This window comes from Callorhinus ursinus, unplaced genomic scaffold (genome assembly GCF_003265705.2).
Source record: "Callorhinus ursinus isolate GAN/ISIS: 27379988/994484 unplaced genomic scaffold, GSC_fseal_2.0 scaffold3, whole genome shotgun sequence".
In the NCBI taxonomy this organism is placed as follows: Eukaryota; Metazoa; Chordata; class Mammalia; order Carnivora; family Otariidae; genus Callorhinus; species Callorhinus ursinus.
In genome coordinates this window covers 25,525,959-25,541,742 of record NW_027397065.1, presented here as the reverse complement: position 1 = coordinate 25,541,742, position 15,784 = coordinate 25,525,959, and the positions used below count along the sequence as shown (strand labels likewise).

Sequence of the window (15,784 nt, the reverse complement as noted above, 5' to 3'; positions counted from 1 at the left end):
TTTATTTGACAGAGAGAGACACAGTGAGAGAGGGAACACAAGCAGGGGGAGTGGGAGAGAGAGAAGCAGGCTTCCCCCTGAGCAGGGAGCCCGATGTGGGGCTCGATCCCAGGACCCTGGGTTCATGACCCGAGCTGAAGGCAGACGCTTAATGACTGAGCCACCCAGGCGCCCCAGAAAGATTTTCAACAGTAGACAGTTCGAATGTTTGAATATGAAAGTCAGGGCATTTCTTTTTACATTGCAAGTAAGGCCTCTGCAGCCCTTAGACCTGCTGCTTTCTGAAGAACATGCCTGACAAATGTATTGTGGTCTGGTTCTGGTCAAGCAAAATTCACTTTTAGCACCAGTTCCTCATACCATGCTCCTGCCGTCACCCAGCATGCGCCCTATTTTAAGGTCACCACCATTATCAATGGGCAGTTCAAAGACCTAAGCTTTGGTGACTTTAAGCAGAAATACTTGGTGCTTTTCTTCTATGCTTTGGATTGCACCTTTGTGTGTCCTACAGAAATTGGTGCTTTTAGTGACAAAGCCAACAAACTTCACGATGTGAACTGTGAAGTTGTGGTTTCAGTGGATTCCCACTTCATCTGTCTTGCCTGGATCAACACAGTAAGGAAGAATTGTGGTTTGGGCCACATGAACATTGCACTCTTGTCAGATTTGACTAAACAGATTTCCTGAGACTATGGCGTGCTGTTAGAAGGCCTGGGCGTCGCTCTAAGAGGTCTCTTCATCACTGACCCCAGTGGAATCATCAAGCAGTTGAGTGTCAATGATCTCCCCGTGGGCCGAAGTGTGGAAGAGACCCCCCACCTGGTGAAGGTGTTCCACTTTGTGGAAACCCATGGAGAAGTCTGCCCAGCAGACTGGACCCCAGATTCTCCTATAATCAAGCCACATCCAACTGCTGCCAAAGAATACTTTGAGAAGGTAAATCAGTAGATCATCCCATGTGTACCCATTGCTTCTCACATCAGGAAAGAGACACAGGTGGAACTCACTTTTAGCATTTGAAAGATGATTATTTATAGAAGACAAAACACCAATTATGCTTATATTCATAAATAATACTCTGTTTTCTTTTTGTAACATTGGCTAAGGCTTTTAAATGTACTCACACACATAAAGTGTCCTTTATTGGTAAGTCTTGATGGCTAGCTACTTTATAGAATGCCAGTTCACATAATCCTTGGATTGTCTCTTCAATGGGAAGACGAACCATTCTTCTTTCTTGGCCTTTCTTGAACTTTCATGTACACCAGAGTAGTACAGCAAAGTACCGAAGCTTCTGATCAAGGGTCCTGAAAGTTTCTTCTAGAATTTCTTTGCACTAAATTGAATTTTCTTTTAAGGGAACAAAGATCATAATCCTACATAGTTTTAAGGTGTTAACTTCAGTGGTCTAATTCAACTCTTGCAATGGTTGTATATGTACTTGAAACAAATGCGAATCATGTTTTTAAAAAAACACGGTGGCAAAGTGATTTAAGTGATCATGCGTGTTTCTCATCTCTGAGATTAATATAGTTATTTTACTTGTTAGCTGACATAGGGTCTACATACAATTCTAGATATTGATTGGTTGTAGTTATAAAGGATATTTATTGAATCCAGAAATTGCATTTTGAAACCATTGTAATAATTTTCTTTTCTGAAGTGCTCAATGCAAAGTACATAATAAAAATTTTAAAAAATATACATCAAAAGAAATGTTCTACTATATATTCAGTTAGAATAGTCAGTAAGAAAGTATGTGACTTCTAGTTTGATGTATTCAAAGCTTCATTTCATAGTAAACCCAAGATATTTATTTGCTAAAAATGCTATCACAGTAATCAGGGCCTTCAAAATTTGATCTGCAAAACAGAAAGACTAGAAGTTGAAGTGAATTATCCTCTTTGCATCAGGGGTCATCAGGTCCTGATCATCATATTTTTTTCTAGCAAATATTTTCGGCTTTGAGGGCCTTACTGTCTGGTCTCAGTCATAGCTACTCAACTCTGCTATTGTAGTGTGAAAGCAGCCATAGACAACACATAAATGACTGAGTGTGGCTATGTTTCAATAACACTTGATTTACAAAATCAGGTTACAGGCTGGATTTAGCCAGTGAACTATAGATTTCCAACCCCTGGTTTAAATTATTCTTATATTTGGATGTGAGGGCAATCTGGCTGCGACATCTGTCACCCCATTGATCGCCAGGTTGATTTGGCTGATCTGGCTGGCTAGGCTGGTGTCCCCTTCCTCCCTCATTGCTCCATGTGCATCCCTCCTAAAGCTGCGTGCTTGGTCGAAGAGGACACCTTCCCCAATAGAGGAGGACCATTCTTCGGTCAAGGGTATAAGAGTAGCTGCGCTCCCCCGCTAGGACCTCCAAACAAGCTCTCAAGGTCCATTTGTAGGAGAACGTAGGGTAGTCAAGCCTCCAAGACCCCAGACACATCCAAATGAGACACCACATGTGGCAGTCTGCCTTTCTTTAAAAAATTTAAAAAAAATAATAAATAAAAAATAAGTTATTCTTATATTTGCATCCAAGCCCCAACTTTCCAGTGTTTAGTACAATGCTTAAAAGGGACATAATTAAGTTTTGTTGAATGAATAAATGAATTATTAAAATAGAGTCATAGAAAAACTCTGAATTCATTCACAAATTCAACATGTATATATTCAGTATCAGATACAGGACACAATTCTAGACTCTGGAGCTACGAGAGTAGGCTAAACTGGCCAAAAATAAAATCCCTGCCCTTATAGACATTACGTTCTTGAGGGACAGCAAACAATACTTGAGATAAATAACACAATATGTAGTATGTTAAATGGAAATAGTAGGTAATTAAGAAATAAGGCACAGGGGATAGGGCTTGTGAGGAGCACTGGCCATTTTAGATTAGGTAGCCAAAGAAGGCTTTATATAAAGGTTACATTTGAGTAAAAACCAGAAGAAAGTGGGAACAACACGTTCTAGGCATAAGAAACAACAAATGCAAAAGATCTTAAAGAGGTGTATTAGTGTTTTAAAGGTGTCAATTCTTTTTCTATTTTCTTCATATTTTAAACAAAGCACTTTTTCAAATAAGATATTATTTACATGTAATGAAATACACCCATTTTAAATGTAATGAATATAGTTTATGATGTCATGTGCTCTATAGTTCTTGAATGTTTGACACGCCCCTCAAATATAGATATTATCTTAAAATAGCCATAGAAACTATTCAGAAAAAAAGCATCATCAAAATAAATGAAAGTTTCTCATACACATATTATACTGGGTAAGTAGTAAGAACATCAGTTTAATACAAAAGCTCAACAACTAGGTAAAAATATTACATGTCCAGTTTCCATTTTTAGATCATCTAGTGTTTATTTTTATAATTGTCATAATATGTTTAATCCTTGGTTTCCTGAGGTAATCTTTCAGACAGTTATATAGTTACGTATACAGTAAACAGCCACTAGCCACAGGTAGCTGGTAAGCATTTGAAATGTGTCTAGTGATGTGCTCGAAGTGCAAAATTCACATTTGATTTCAGACTTTCAGAAGAAATGTGAAATAACTCATTCATAGTTTTTATATTGACCAAATGGTCTGAAATGATAATATTTTGGATAAATTGGGCTAAATAAAATATATCACTAAAATTAATTTCACCAGTTTCTTTTTAATGTGGCTACTAGAAAATTTAAAATTACACATGTGGCTCACATACTTCTGTTGGCATTGCTACTTTAGATGTAATAGCAGACTCCTCCTCTACCTGACTTCTCAGTTACATATACTTTTTACATTTTCATGATTTAAAACATTCACGTTTCTTCGATTTCTTCTTGCATTTGATTTTTGAGATCTATGAGGTCATTTAAAATTTTTTCTTTACTTTTTATTTTATGTTTAAATATTATCACAAGTATATTGGTGGCCTATGTCAACCAACAGGTTACAGGAGTCTAAGGCACTAACATCTCTAGAAACAGACATTTTCTAAAACTGTCAGCTCTCACCTACAGGCAACAGGTAAAAATTTACTTCACTGTGGCTTTCAGATTTGCAGAGTTTACCCACAGAGATATTGTTTTCATCCATTTAGCTTTTTTTTTTTTAATTCGAAACATTCTTGTGGTGAGCATAGCATACTTTATAGAGAAGTTGAATCACTATGTTGTACACCTGAAACTAATGTAACATTGTGTATCAACAATACTCAAATTAAAAAATTTAAAATAGAATTCTATGTTGCCTTAGAAATGCTTAAGAGCACGTAAGTATGAAAAGATACCCAAAGGAACAAGTAAACTGTGAAGTGCCTGAGCAAGTTGCAAGGAAGCTCAGCACATTAGTTACCAATGTCAAAGTAGCAAGGCTGTCAGTGAATTTTTAATCCCTTTCCATTACCTATCAGTTTTTTTTTTCTAAGCCCGCAGATCTCTCCTTTTCATAGATTAAAGAGAACAACACATTTTCTTTAACTTCTTTGATTCCAGAAAGATCTTTTGGGTCAAGAATTTGACTCTTTTGTTGCACAATCTTTCTAATGTTTATTTGAAAATAATTTATGAACATACGACAAAGTGCATAAATGCAGAAGCTAATATATTTAGCAAATGTAAACCTAATGCTTAAATTAACTGTTAATATTTTGACATATTTGCCTCAGATTTCTTTTTAATAAATTAAATGGTAACAATACATGTTCTCCTTTGCGGTGCCTCACAACTTTATTACCACCCTGATATCATAGTTCATGGCTTTGCATGTTTTTGAACAGTAACTGTAAATATTTGTCTTTGTAAACAAGGCAAAGAAATTATTTTTTGAAAGAAGAATTTAAAAAATGGTATTATACTGCTTCTTTCAGCAATTTGACTTTTAAAATCAAAATTACTTTGAGAGAGCTACTGATGGTGATACATGTAGAATCATTTAATATATTTAAACTACTGCATAGTTTTCCACTGTAAAAAAAAGTTTATTTATTCTGTACCCTATGGAAGGACAAATAGGATTTATCAATTTTTTTGGCTATTATGAACAGTGTTGCTATGAATATCCTAGTAAATATTTTCTTTGTGAGGATTTTTCTAAGTTCAGATACATAGTAGCAAAATTGCTAGATCGTAGGGTATGCACATACCAACTTTAATAAGTATAACCAAATAATTCTCCAAAGGGTTTATACCAACTTACATTTCTTTTTTTTCTCTTTTTTAAAGATTTTATTTATTTATTTGAGAGAGAGAGAGAAAGCATGAGCAGGGGGAGAGGCAGGGGGAGAAGCAGGCTACCCGCTGAACAGGGAGCCCGATGTGGGACTCGATCCCAGGACCCTGGGATCATGACCTGAGCCAAAGGCAGACGCTTAACTGACTGAGCCACCCAAGTGCCCCGCCAACTTACATTTCTGTCATCAGAATATGGGAATCTGTTTCTTCACATACTTACTGATATTTGTTATTAGATTTATTTGTTTTTGTCAATTCTGATCAATGTGGAATAGAACTTCAGTGTGGTTGTGATTTTTATGACTGTGTTTGAAAATCTTCCTTGGCCATTTGGCTTTTGTTTATTGTGAATTACATTTCACATATTTTGATCATTTTCTTTAGATTGCTTGCTTTTCATTATTTTTTCTAAAAAATGTACTTTAATACTAATTCTTCGGCAGTTACATATTTTTAAATATCTTATTCTAGTCAATGGCTTGCTTCTTTTTTTTTTTTTAGAAATGGAGAGACAGAGAGAGGGGTGGGGATGGTCAGAGAGACAGAAAGAGAATCTTAAGCAGGCTTCATGCCCAGCACAGAGCTCGACATGGGGCTTGATCTCACAACCCTGAGATCATGACCGGAGCTGAAATCAAGAGTTGGCCCCTTAACCAACTGAGCCATCCAGGCATCCCATGGCTTGCTTTTTTGTTTTGTTTATGGTATTGTTTGTCATATAGAAATTCCAAATTTTACTGATCTTTTTTATGATTTGGAGATTTTTTTAAAAAATGGATATATAATTGACATAACATTGTGTAAGTTTAAGGTGTACAGCATGTTTTTTGCTACATTTATATATTGCAATATGATTACCACCATAGTGTTAGCTAATACCTCCATGACCTCACATAGTTATTATTTCTTTTTTGTGGTCAAAACATTTAAGATTCAGTCTTTTAGAAATTTTATTTTTTTAAAAAAAGATTTTATTTATTTATTTGACAGAGAGGGAGAGAGAGAGCACAAGCAGGGGGAGTGGCAGGCAGAGGGAGAAGCCGGCTCCCCACTGAGCAGATCCCAGGACTCTGGGATCATGACCTGAGCCGACGGCAGATGCTTAACTGATTGAGCCACCCAGGCATCCCATGAAGCCTCTATTTTGATGGTGAAATATTTTGGGGGATTCAATGTAAGTACATGGTCATTTCCAATACCTACAAATGTATAATACTCTTGCCTCCACACATACAATTTACTTTTTATAAATTTGAAATATGTGAATATTAAGAAGTTTGGAGATAAGATGTTAATCTAGTAAAGAGAAAAAATCCTTAGATTGCATGGCTATAATCATTTTTTTAAAATTTCTATTTGCTGAGAGTTTCTCTGATAGGAGATATTTATTCTTTACTTACATTAACTTAAAAAGCTTTTAAAAGACTCAAAGTTTTAGGGGCTTCTGGGTGGTGCAGTTGGTTAAGCGTCCAACTCTTGGTTTCAGCTCAGGTCATGATCTCAGGGTGGTGAGATTGAGTCCCATGTGGGGCTCCATGCCCTGTGTTGGTGTCCTCGCTCAGTGCGAAGTCTGCTTAAGACTCTCTCTCTCCTTCTCCATCTGCCCCTTCCCCCTGCTCTCTCTCTCTCTTTCTATCTCTAAAATAAAATAAATAAATCTTTAAAATAAAGATTCAAACTTTATATTTAGCAGCATTTCCATTGACTGGCTCAAGTAAATAATCTATTTTGAGGATTTCTATAGACTTAAACTTGAATTCCTTATTCAAACCTTACATTGAAAACCATTAGCTTACAGTCATCTTGACTCTGGGGCAGATTGGGATAGATCTAAACTTGACCCAGCTATTCAAAATAGTTAATGAACCAGAAATTCTATCACAATTTCCTTGATATTACTTTTATTATCCCTATGCCTGCATGGAGCCTTCTTTATTGATAAATAGAAGGGCCACAGTGAGATGACATATTATTCAATAATCTGTGTAGCTATTGTATTTATTATGATCTTTTACATTAGTTCCTCAAATTATAGGAAAAACAGGCACTCTTATTAACAAGCCTAGAGCTGACTATATATCCTTATTTCTCTCTTATACACCCTCTTATAAATGCATACAACCTGACTCTAGCCTAATCTTGTCCATGGATTTTAATACCCAGTCTTGAATCATTGTCATTATTTTCCTCTATCAGCACAAAGTCTTGAAATGTTTTTGTTCTGTATTGTTTTCCATCCTTCTTATAGAATCAGCCTTAATTTTATCCACTTGCCTCTTTTCCAGAATTTCTCCTATATCCTGCTCTCTTCTATTTTTTTAAAGTATATGGCTCTTTTTATATGCTTCCTTTTCTAAATGATTTTATTTAAAGTCCAGTTAGTTAACCTACAATGTAATATCAGTTTCAGGTATACAATTTAGTGATTCAACACTTGCATACAACACCTGGTGCTCAACACAATAAGTGCCCTCCTTAATACCATCACCTGTTTAACCCATCTCAGCATCCACCCCCAACCCGCCCACCTGTAACTATCAGTTTGTTTTCTATAGTTAAGAGTCTGTTATTTGGTTTGCCTCTCTTTTTTTCCCCTATGATCATTTGTTTTGTTTTGTTTTGTTTTTGTTTTATGTGGAAGCTCAAGTATTATGCAGCCCTGAATGAAGTCGTTGGGTTGGGGAAAAGATTTGGGTATGGTGTGAGGTAGGACTAGGTCCTCTTGTAACCCTGGGCATGTGACATCCTTAGATATTCAGGCACTTTATAACATTTGTAACCTTGGAAGTCCTTGCGCTCCCTAGTCTCCTTTACCTTGAGTAAAATTCAATTTTTCCTCTCATACAGGTCTATCCTTACCTAGCAGCCAGCACCTGCAGGAGATTATAGTGGCAGCTTATAATTATTGTGACATTTAGTAGGTGTCAAGAACTCTTGCTAAGTGCTGTATGTGTGTTTTCTCATTAGGGGAACACAGTGAAATCTATAACATAAGTGAAGATTTTATTTTCATTTTGCCAGTTAAGAAGTTAGAGCTCGGGCACCTGGGTGGCTCAGTTGGTTAAGCGACTGCCTTCGGCTCAGGTCATGATCCTGGAGTCCCGGGATCAAGTCCCGCATCGGGCTCCCTGCTCAGCAGGGAGTCTGCTTCTCCCTCTGACCCTCTTCCCTCTCGTGCTCTCTATCTCTCATTCTCTCTCTCTCAAATAAATAAATAAAATCTTAAAAAAAAAGAAGTTAGAGCTCAAAGAGGTGAAATGACATGGATAGTAAACAATAGATTTTAAACATCTACCCATTTCAGTCAGCCTAAAAACTACAACATTTAACCACTATACTATTTTGCTTTAATATGAGGGGAAGATGCTAAAGGCAAGGTGACGAAGAAAGCTCTTTTTCTCAGTGCTCATGAAAACATACCTCAAGCATGTTACTGATCATTAAGGTGAAGTACCTGATATAATAATTTTAAAAAAATACATGTTCTTACATCATTATTATCTGTTGAATATGTTTATGTCATTATACACTGTCCTCAGTGTGCTATCACCTGTGTACTCCTATTGTTGAAGGTAGCAGTAAATTGTCGATGATTCAAATAAGCACTTGGCAGGAAATGAGAAGTGCACAACATAAACCATCACAGATACTGTAATTGTGTGTAAAAATTTAAAAATAAAACACCCATTTTAATATTTTTTCTGACTCACTGTAGAACAATTATGTAAAATCTGTATCACTCACTATACACTGAGTAAGATAAAATTGCTGTGTTTCCAGTTATTCCTTCCTTTTTAGTGCCTTCTGATCTTTATTTTTTAAAAATTTTCCTGCCCTACTCATAGTAATGAGAAAGATAACATTGCCATATTTCAAGTTACTGCTTCCTTTTTGTTATTTTTGATCTGTTTTGCTTTTCTTCACATACTTATGTGTATGAGTAAGCTGACACTGCCGTTTTTTAAGCTGCTGCCATGTTGTCCTTTTTATCTGCTTTTCTTTTCAGTTAAAATTCACAGAAATATGGGGGAAAGCAATAATAATTTGGAAGATATTGTGAAACAAGAAAATGTGGAGAATTATATACTTTATTCCACTTTATTCCAGCATAGATTTAAGATGACTCTCAGAAATATATGAGGAATACCAACAATAGCAAAACAACAACAGAGTCAGAAGACACTATGGAAAATGAAGTAATGAGAGAAAAAAAGATAGAAAATAGGAGAGGGAGAACAAAAAACATAGAATATAAAATATAAAGATCTAATATATATTTAATTGAAGTCCAAGAGGTATAGGAGAAATTGTATGGGGAAGAGGCAATGTTTAAAGAGATAATGGCTGTTGAATTCCTAATAATGATGGAAGATATCAGTATGCAAATTCGAGGCCAAAAATAAAGAGCAAAGCAAATAAAAACAAATCCACACCTAGAAATATAATGTGGAATTGCTGAAAACAAAAAAAAATAAAGAGAAAAAATCTCATAATCAGCCAGAAAAGTAAGATGGGGCTACCTTCAGATGAGTAACATTAAAGGTAAGTTTCACTGTTGACTCAGGTCATCTGCTTTAGAGTGACAGGGAACATGGTAAGACAAATAAGTTCCCTTAGCATGAGCTGATTGCCATATTTCAGTTGTTGCTGAAATATGACTTCCATGGTTAGAAGGAATTCTGTGTGGAACAGTAGACATTCTGTAGAACCGTGGATGGTGGTTTTGGGGGAAATAATGTGGTCAGGGAAGGCAAATGCTTCCCAGAATAAATACTCACTCCAACGAGAGCAAAGTACTGCCCCCCCCCCTTTTTATGATGACAATGGTCTAATGTAATTAATCTGCCGCTGGTAGCTGACTGGTTACTGACTTGTTCCCATGATGAATGATGCCATGTTGATCTCTGGTATTGGCACCCAGTCAATGTGGCTCTAGCTGGACAGCCTTACTGAGTGGAAAATCATTTGATGAGTCTGTGCATAACTCCTAACCCTGCTTGCATGGCCAATTTATTTATGAGCTCACTTATCAAGTACAGGGATGGCTTGGGAATGAGGCTGATTTATATATACAAAACAGATCATCTTGTCCCTCTTGTCAGATTATTAAGATTCATCTTTGCTAAAATGACTACTTGGTGAGCATTTGCATGGGACAAATATGTTTAGAATCTGTACTTATTTGGAACAGTTCTTCCATATGCCATAACTGTCCATGTCAGGAAATGCCAACATATAATCCAGAACCATCTATAACCTGTCTTGAAGTTCTTTTTCTCAGATCACAGAGCTCCTCATGAAGCTATAGGTGTGGATATATAAAGTCCTGAGAATATAATTTTCTTTTTTCAAGTTCTCATAAGCATTTAGAAATCATCAACCAACCCTACTATATTTCTTATATCCGATTAAAATATCTGATGGGGATATTTCTTATATCCGATTAAAATATCTGATGGGGGGGCGCCTGGGTGGCTCAGTCAGTTGAGTGTTTGACTATTGGTTTTGGCTCAGGTCATGATCTTGGGGTTCTGAGATCAAGCTCCACGTCATGCTCTGGGCTAGGCTCAGAGTCAGCTCGAGATTCTCTCCCTCTCTCTCTGCCTCCCTCCCACTCTATCTCTCTCTCAATAAAAATAAAAAAAAATACCCGATGGGAACAATAATTCAGCCACCCAAAGCTGTAATTGATAGTCATTTGATCATGGGCAAATGTAGGTAATAATTTAAGTCACTATTTTGCTACTGCATGCAATGGACTATTAGTATTCCATTTGCCACTGGCAATAGGATCATTAATGCCTATAAATCCAGGTGGTAACATTTCCTATAATTTCTTTCCATATATGGCTTTGAGTTAGAGTTGGCCATCTGAGAATTTTGCACAAAATTTGGAAGACAGAAGTGAAACAGCAACCATTACTTTCTGAGGGTCATCAGATCTGGCAGCTAGAAGTGCCTGACTCCCTAAATTCTCTTGCCAGCTCCAAATTGTCTAATTATGACAGTTCTTCAGGAGGGTGGACTCAGCTGCTTAATGAGCTTTCTCTGACCCATTAATAGACCTTTTGGGACTCTTATTTTTCTAATCTACGATTGCCTTGGGGAATAAGTCACTTATTCTATAATATTCATAGTGGTTTTGTTTTGTGATTGAAACTTCACTAATACAGAGAAAAGGTAAAAATAAGAAATATGAATGAATAAAAGGATATCACTGCAGAAATTTAAAAGGATAATAAGGAAATTGTATAAACAACTTTCAGCCAAAATATTTGAAAACTAAGATGAATTGGACATATTTCTTGAGAAACAACTACCAAAACTGACACAATATGAAATATATAATTTAAATAGCTATATACCAATTTTTAAAAAATTGAATTCAGTGGAGAAAAAAGAAAGGAATTCAAAACCAATAACCTTACTCAGAAGTAACTTCCAGGCTCAGATAGTTTTACTGGTGAATTCTATCACACAATAACAATTTTATACAAATATTAAGGAAAAAATAATAAGCTTACACAAATATTAAGGGAGAAATAACAATTTAAACAAACTCTCAGAAGATAAAGAAGGCTGCAAGACATGCATATTTGATTTCAATATCAATTATTAAGTTAATATCAATACATATACACACATATATGTACATGTGTATAACTATCAATCTACCTGTATATATGAAACAATCACAACTTTACAGAATAGAAAAGAGAAAAAAAGAATTTTTTTCCCTGAATTATTTCAGAGTAAGATGCAGACCCAATGCCTCAATGACACTTCAGCCTGCTGACCAAGAATTTTGGCAGTTAAAGGAGACCCCATGCAAGCAGAGGCAACTGACACTGAAATACTGAAGTAGAAGTGCTTTTACACAAAGAGAAGAGGGAAGACTATGTTTTGCGGCTAGATAATCCACCTGAATTCCTCTTCATACTCTCTTGCCCAATTTTGATGGTAAATGGACAGGTGCAGTAGCCATAGCCTGAGAAGGGTATTAAGACCAGAAACTAAGATACCTCAATTAATAAGATGGATAAGGTGAACAGAAACTTTTTCAGATAACTCAAAGAAAGACCATTTGAAATGTAAATGAGATAGATTTTGACTAATTAAAGTAAATGCTATTTGTCTCAAGTAATAAGCAAATGGAAATATTGATCCAAGAATTCCGACAGACAGAAAATATCCATCAACTAAAATGTCTTGATAAATTTAGAAACAGAGGACCCATCCTCTTAAAAGAATTAAGGATACATCTCATTAAAAATCATCATTGGACAGCCACATGTAGAAGAATGAAACTGGACCATTTTCTTACACCATACACAAAGATAAGCTCAAAATGGATGGAAGACCTAAATGTGAGACAGGAAAATCTTAGAGGAGAACACAGGCAGCAACCTCTTCGACCTTGGCAGCAGCAACTTCTTGCTGGACATGTCTCCAAAGGCAAAGGAAACAAAAGCAAAAATGAACTATTGGGACTTCATTAAGATAAAAAGCTTCTACACAGCAAAGGAAACTACTGGTTATTTACTCCAAAGACACAAGGATAGAAAGGATACAAACATACTCCTTTCTTCCTACTCTCTGATAGTCTATATTTAATCAATATGTTTCTCCATGTCCTCCTGTAAACTCTCTACCCCTCCGTTTCTATCCTAGCCAAAGCCTTTAAAATATCATATTTTTGATAAGATTTTTATTCTTAGACTTCATGCCTTCAATTTCTTGCTTGTGCAGTTAACCAAATGAATTATCTTAGAGTTTATTTCATGTTATTATTCACTTGTTTGAACACCTCTGACTTACCTGTAAACTTGTCTGTAATATTAGACCCAGAATCTCAGTATCTACTCATCACCTCACCCCTATAACATCCCAGACTTCTCCTAGGCTTCACTCAGATCTTTTGCCTATTCTGGTCTCAAGACCTCAAATTCCATCATCATATCTCTACAAGTATCTAAATCTTACCCATCCTCTAGAGCACAACTCAAGATTCATGCCTCATCTTTTCTGGCCTTAGCAGTAGATATTTATTTTGCCTTTCTCTGAATCTATATCACTTAGATTATTGCTTTGTTTCTGGGAAGTCGTTTAAATGGAATACCTAATATTTATTAAGTGAGTAATACCCAGTCTCTGAACACAAGTAGCTTATAGTCTGTAAGTTTTTAAGTAAAGTACCAATTTTCCATCATTCCCAGATGAAGTCTGGATTTCAATTTATGTCCACGTTTAGAGATATAACTTGAAAGAATATTAAAACTCAGAGTGGGATTAATATGATTCACAGATTCAACTTATTTATATGAAATTGAAATATTGAGCTTTGAACTTCTTAAATAATCCAACAAACCCACCTTATCTTAAATTTCACTTTTCTTTCCCACAGTGTGTTGTTTGCTGTTCTTTTTCTCATTCTGCCCAAACTGAAATGGCAGCCAAATGGCCAAATAAGATGAGGCACTTAAGGGGAATAAACAGCAACAACAACAACAACAACAATAACTCTAGCAGAACTCATGATAAATATTGCTTTAGTAAAAATCTTCATTTTTTAAAATTCTTTTATATTCATTATTACTGGTCATAGTGTTTGCCTCTTTTTTTTAAAGATTTTATTTATTTATTTGAGAGAGAGTGAGAGAGAGAGAGAGCACATGAGAGGGGGGAGGGTCAGAGGGAGAAGCAGACCCCCTACTGAGCAGGGAGCCCGATGCAGGACTCGATCCAGGGACTCGATCCAGGGACTCCAGGATCATGACCTGAGCCAAAGGCAGTCGCTTAGCCAACTGAGCCACCCAGGCACCCAGTGTTTGCCTTTTAATATTAGTTTTTGCCTTTGTCTACACTGGGGAAAAGTTGGAGCCAGACACTTGTCTTCTTACATGGCAAAATGAATTGCCCAATGGCTTAAAGATATTATATTTTTGTTCGGGGATAGAGCTGTAATTAATGTTTAAAATTAGGTTGATTAAAGGAGAAGGACAGTAATAATCATTTATAGAACTTTTACGTTATCTTGGACAAATAAGAGTTAAAATTTCTGAGACTTCAGAGATATGGACTGAATTTCATAACTTAGATCAAAATTTATCTAATGATGTTACTTCATTCCTGTATTACTCTTACAGATTAATTTTAAGTTCCTTACAGCTCTTTGAAAGGGCCCAAATAACTGAAAGATCAATCAATAATTTCAACAAATTTCAGTCAGATTTATTTGGCTGGCATTTCAAAAAGTCCAAGTGACTTCTCTTCCATAAACAGGTAAAGGAATGCGTTTCATACTGCAATCTGTTAAGCAGTCATACATTCAATTTTGGCTCAATTCTATACTCCTACTGGTTGCATACAGAAGACAGTGAAGGCCTCTGGGATGATAGAGCCACAAGACTGAAAGCCCCCCCCGCCCAGCCATGACTGGAGAAAAATCGCCTCACATTTGAATGTTATAAGCAAAAAAATTAACTTTTAGGGTCTCGTGGGTGGCTCAGTTGGTTAAACGGCTGCCCTCAGCTTGGGTCATGATCCCAGGGTCCTGGGATAGAGCCCCACATCGGCCTCCCTGCTCAGCAGGGAGTCTGCTCTTCCCTCTCCCTCTGCCCCTCCCCCCTGCTTCTGCTCTCTCGCTTGCACTCTCTCTCAAATAAATAAAATCTTAAAAAAAATTAACTTCTAATTTACCATACCACCTGAATAAAATAATAATTTAAAAAATAAGAGTAGAGAAAATTAAGTGAAAAACAGTATAAGTGAGCTAAAATATTCCATCATTCCCAAGGAAAAGGCAACAGATACTGTTAAAAATGATTAAATCGAGTAATGGAGGCATACATATATAAGGTAGAAATTTGATGGCAATCACCAGAAAAACAAACAAACAAACTAGAAACAAATGTCCTTGCAACAATTGCACTATCTCCACGATCAGAATTTCAACACCTGTCTCTCTAACTGCCACATTCTCACTCTGCACTCACTTCCTTCTAGTAGCTTCACTCCAGTGATTCTTTGACAATTCCTATATTAATCTGATGTAAGAAAATAGAGAATTTTGTAATGATTCCATGCATATGATGTATGCAGCTTTTAGAATGAGTCATTCAGGAGTGGTGTTATTTTCTCTGTGTCAAGTTTGTTTGAAATTTCTGGAAATTGCCACAGTATTCTACCTTCCTTTCTCTCTATATATGTTAGTCTAACTTAAAAAAAAAAAGTGGAGTTGTTAAGCTCCTGTAGGCAAAGTGTTATAAAACAGATATAAAATATATTAATAAATTTGGTTCAATTTACGGATAAAGGTATTACATACGTATACAGACACACAATTTACTGCTGGATTTTTATTGTTTTCATCAGACCTTAAATGATTTCATCTATGTTCTTTCAAAATACATGTATTTCAGATATTTATCACATGTTTTTATTTTAAGAAAATATCTGAATGTCATTTCATGTCATTCCATTCCTGACATGATTAAAATTGGGTACCTCTTGAAAGCTGGACTGAGGACTGATAATGTGGCAGGAGATG

The 15,784-nt window shown here is 36.0% G+C and overlaps 1 pseudogene; it reads left to right on the top strand.

The window, feature by feature from the left end:
• The first annotated feature begins 204 nt into the window (after positions 1–204).
• LOC112819878 (thioredoxin-dependent peroxide reductase, mitochondrial pseudogene) lies at positions 205–1,044 on the top strand (annotated as a pseudogene).
• Positions 1,045–15,784: the final 14,740 nt, after the last annotated feature.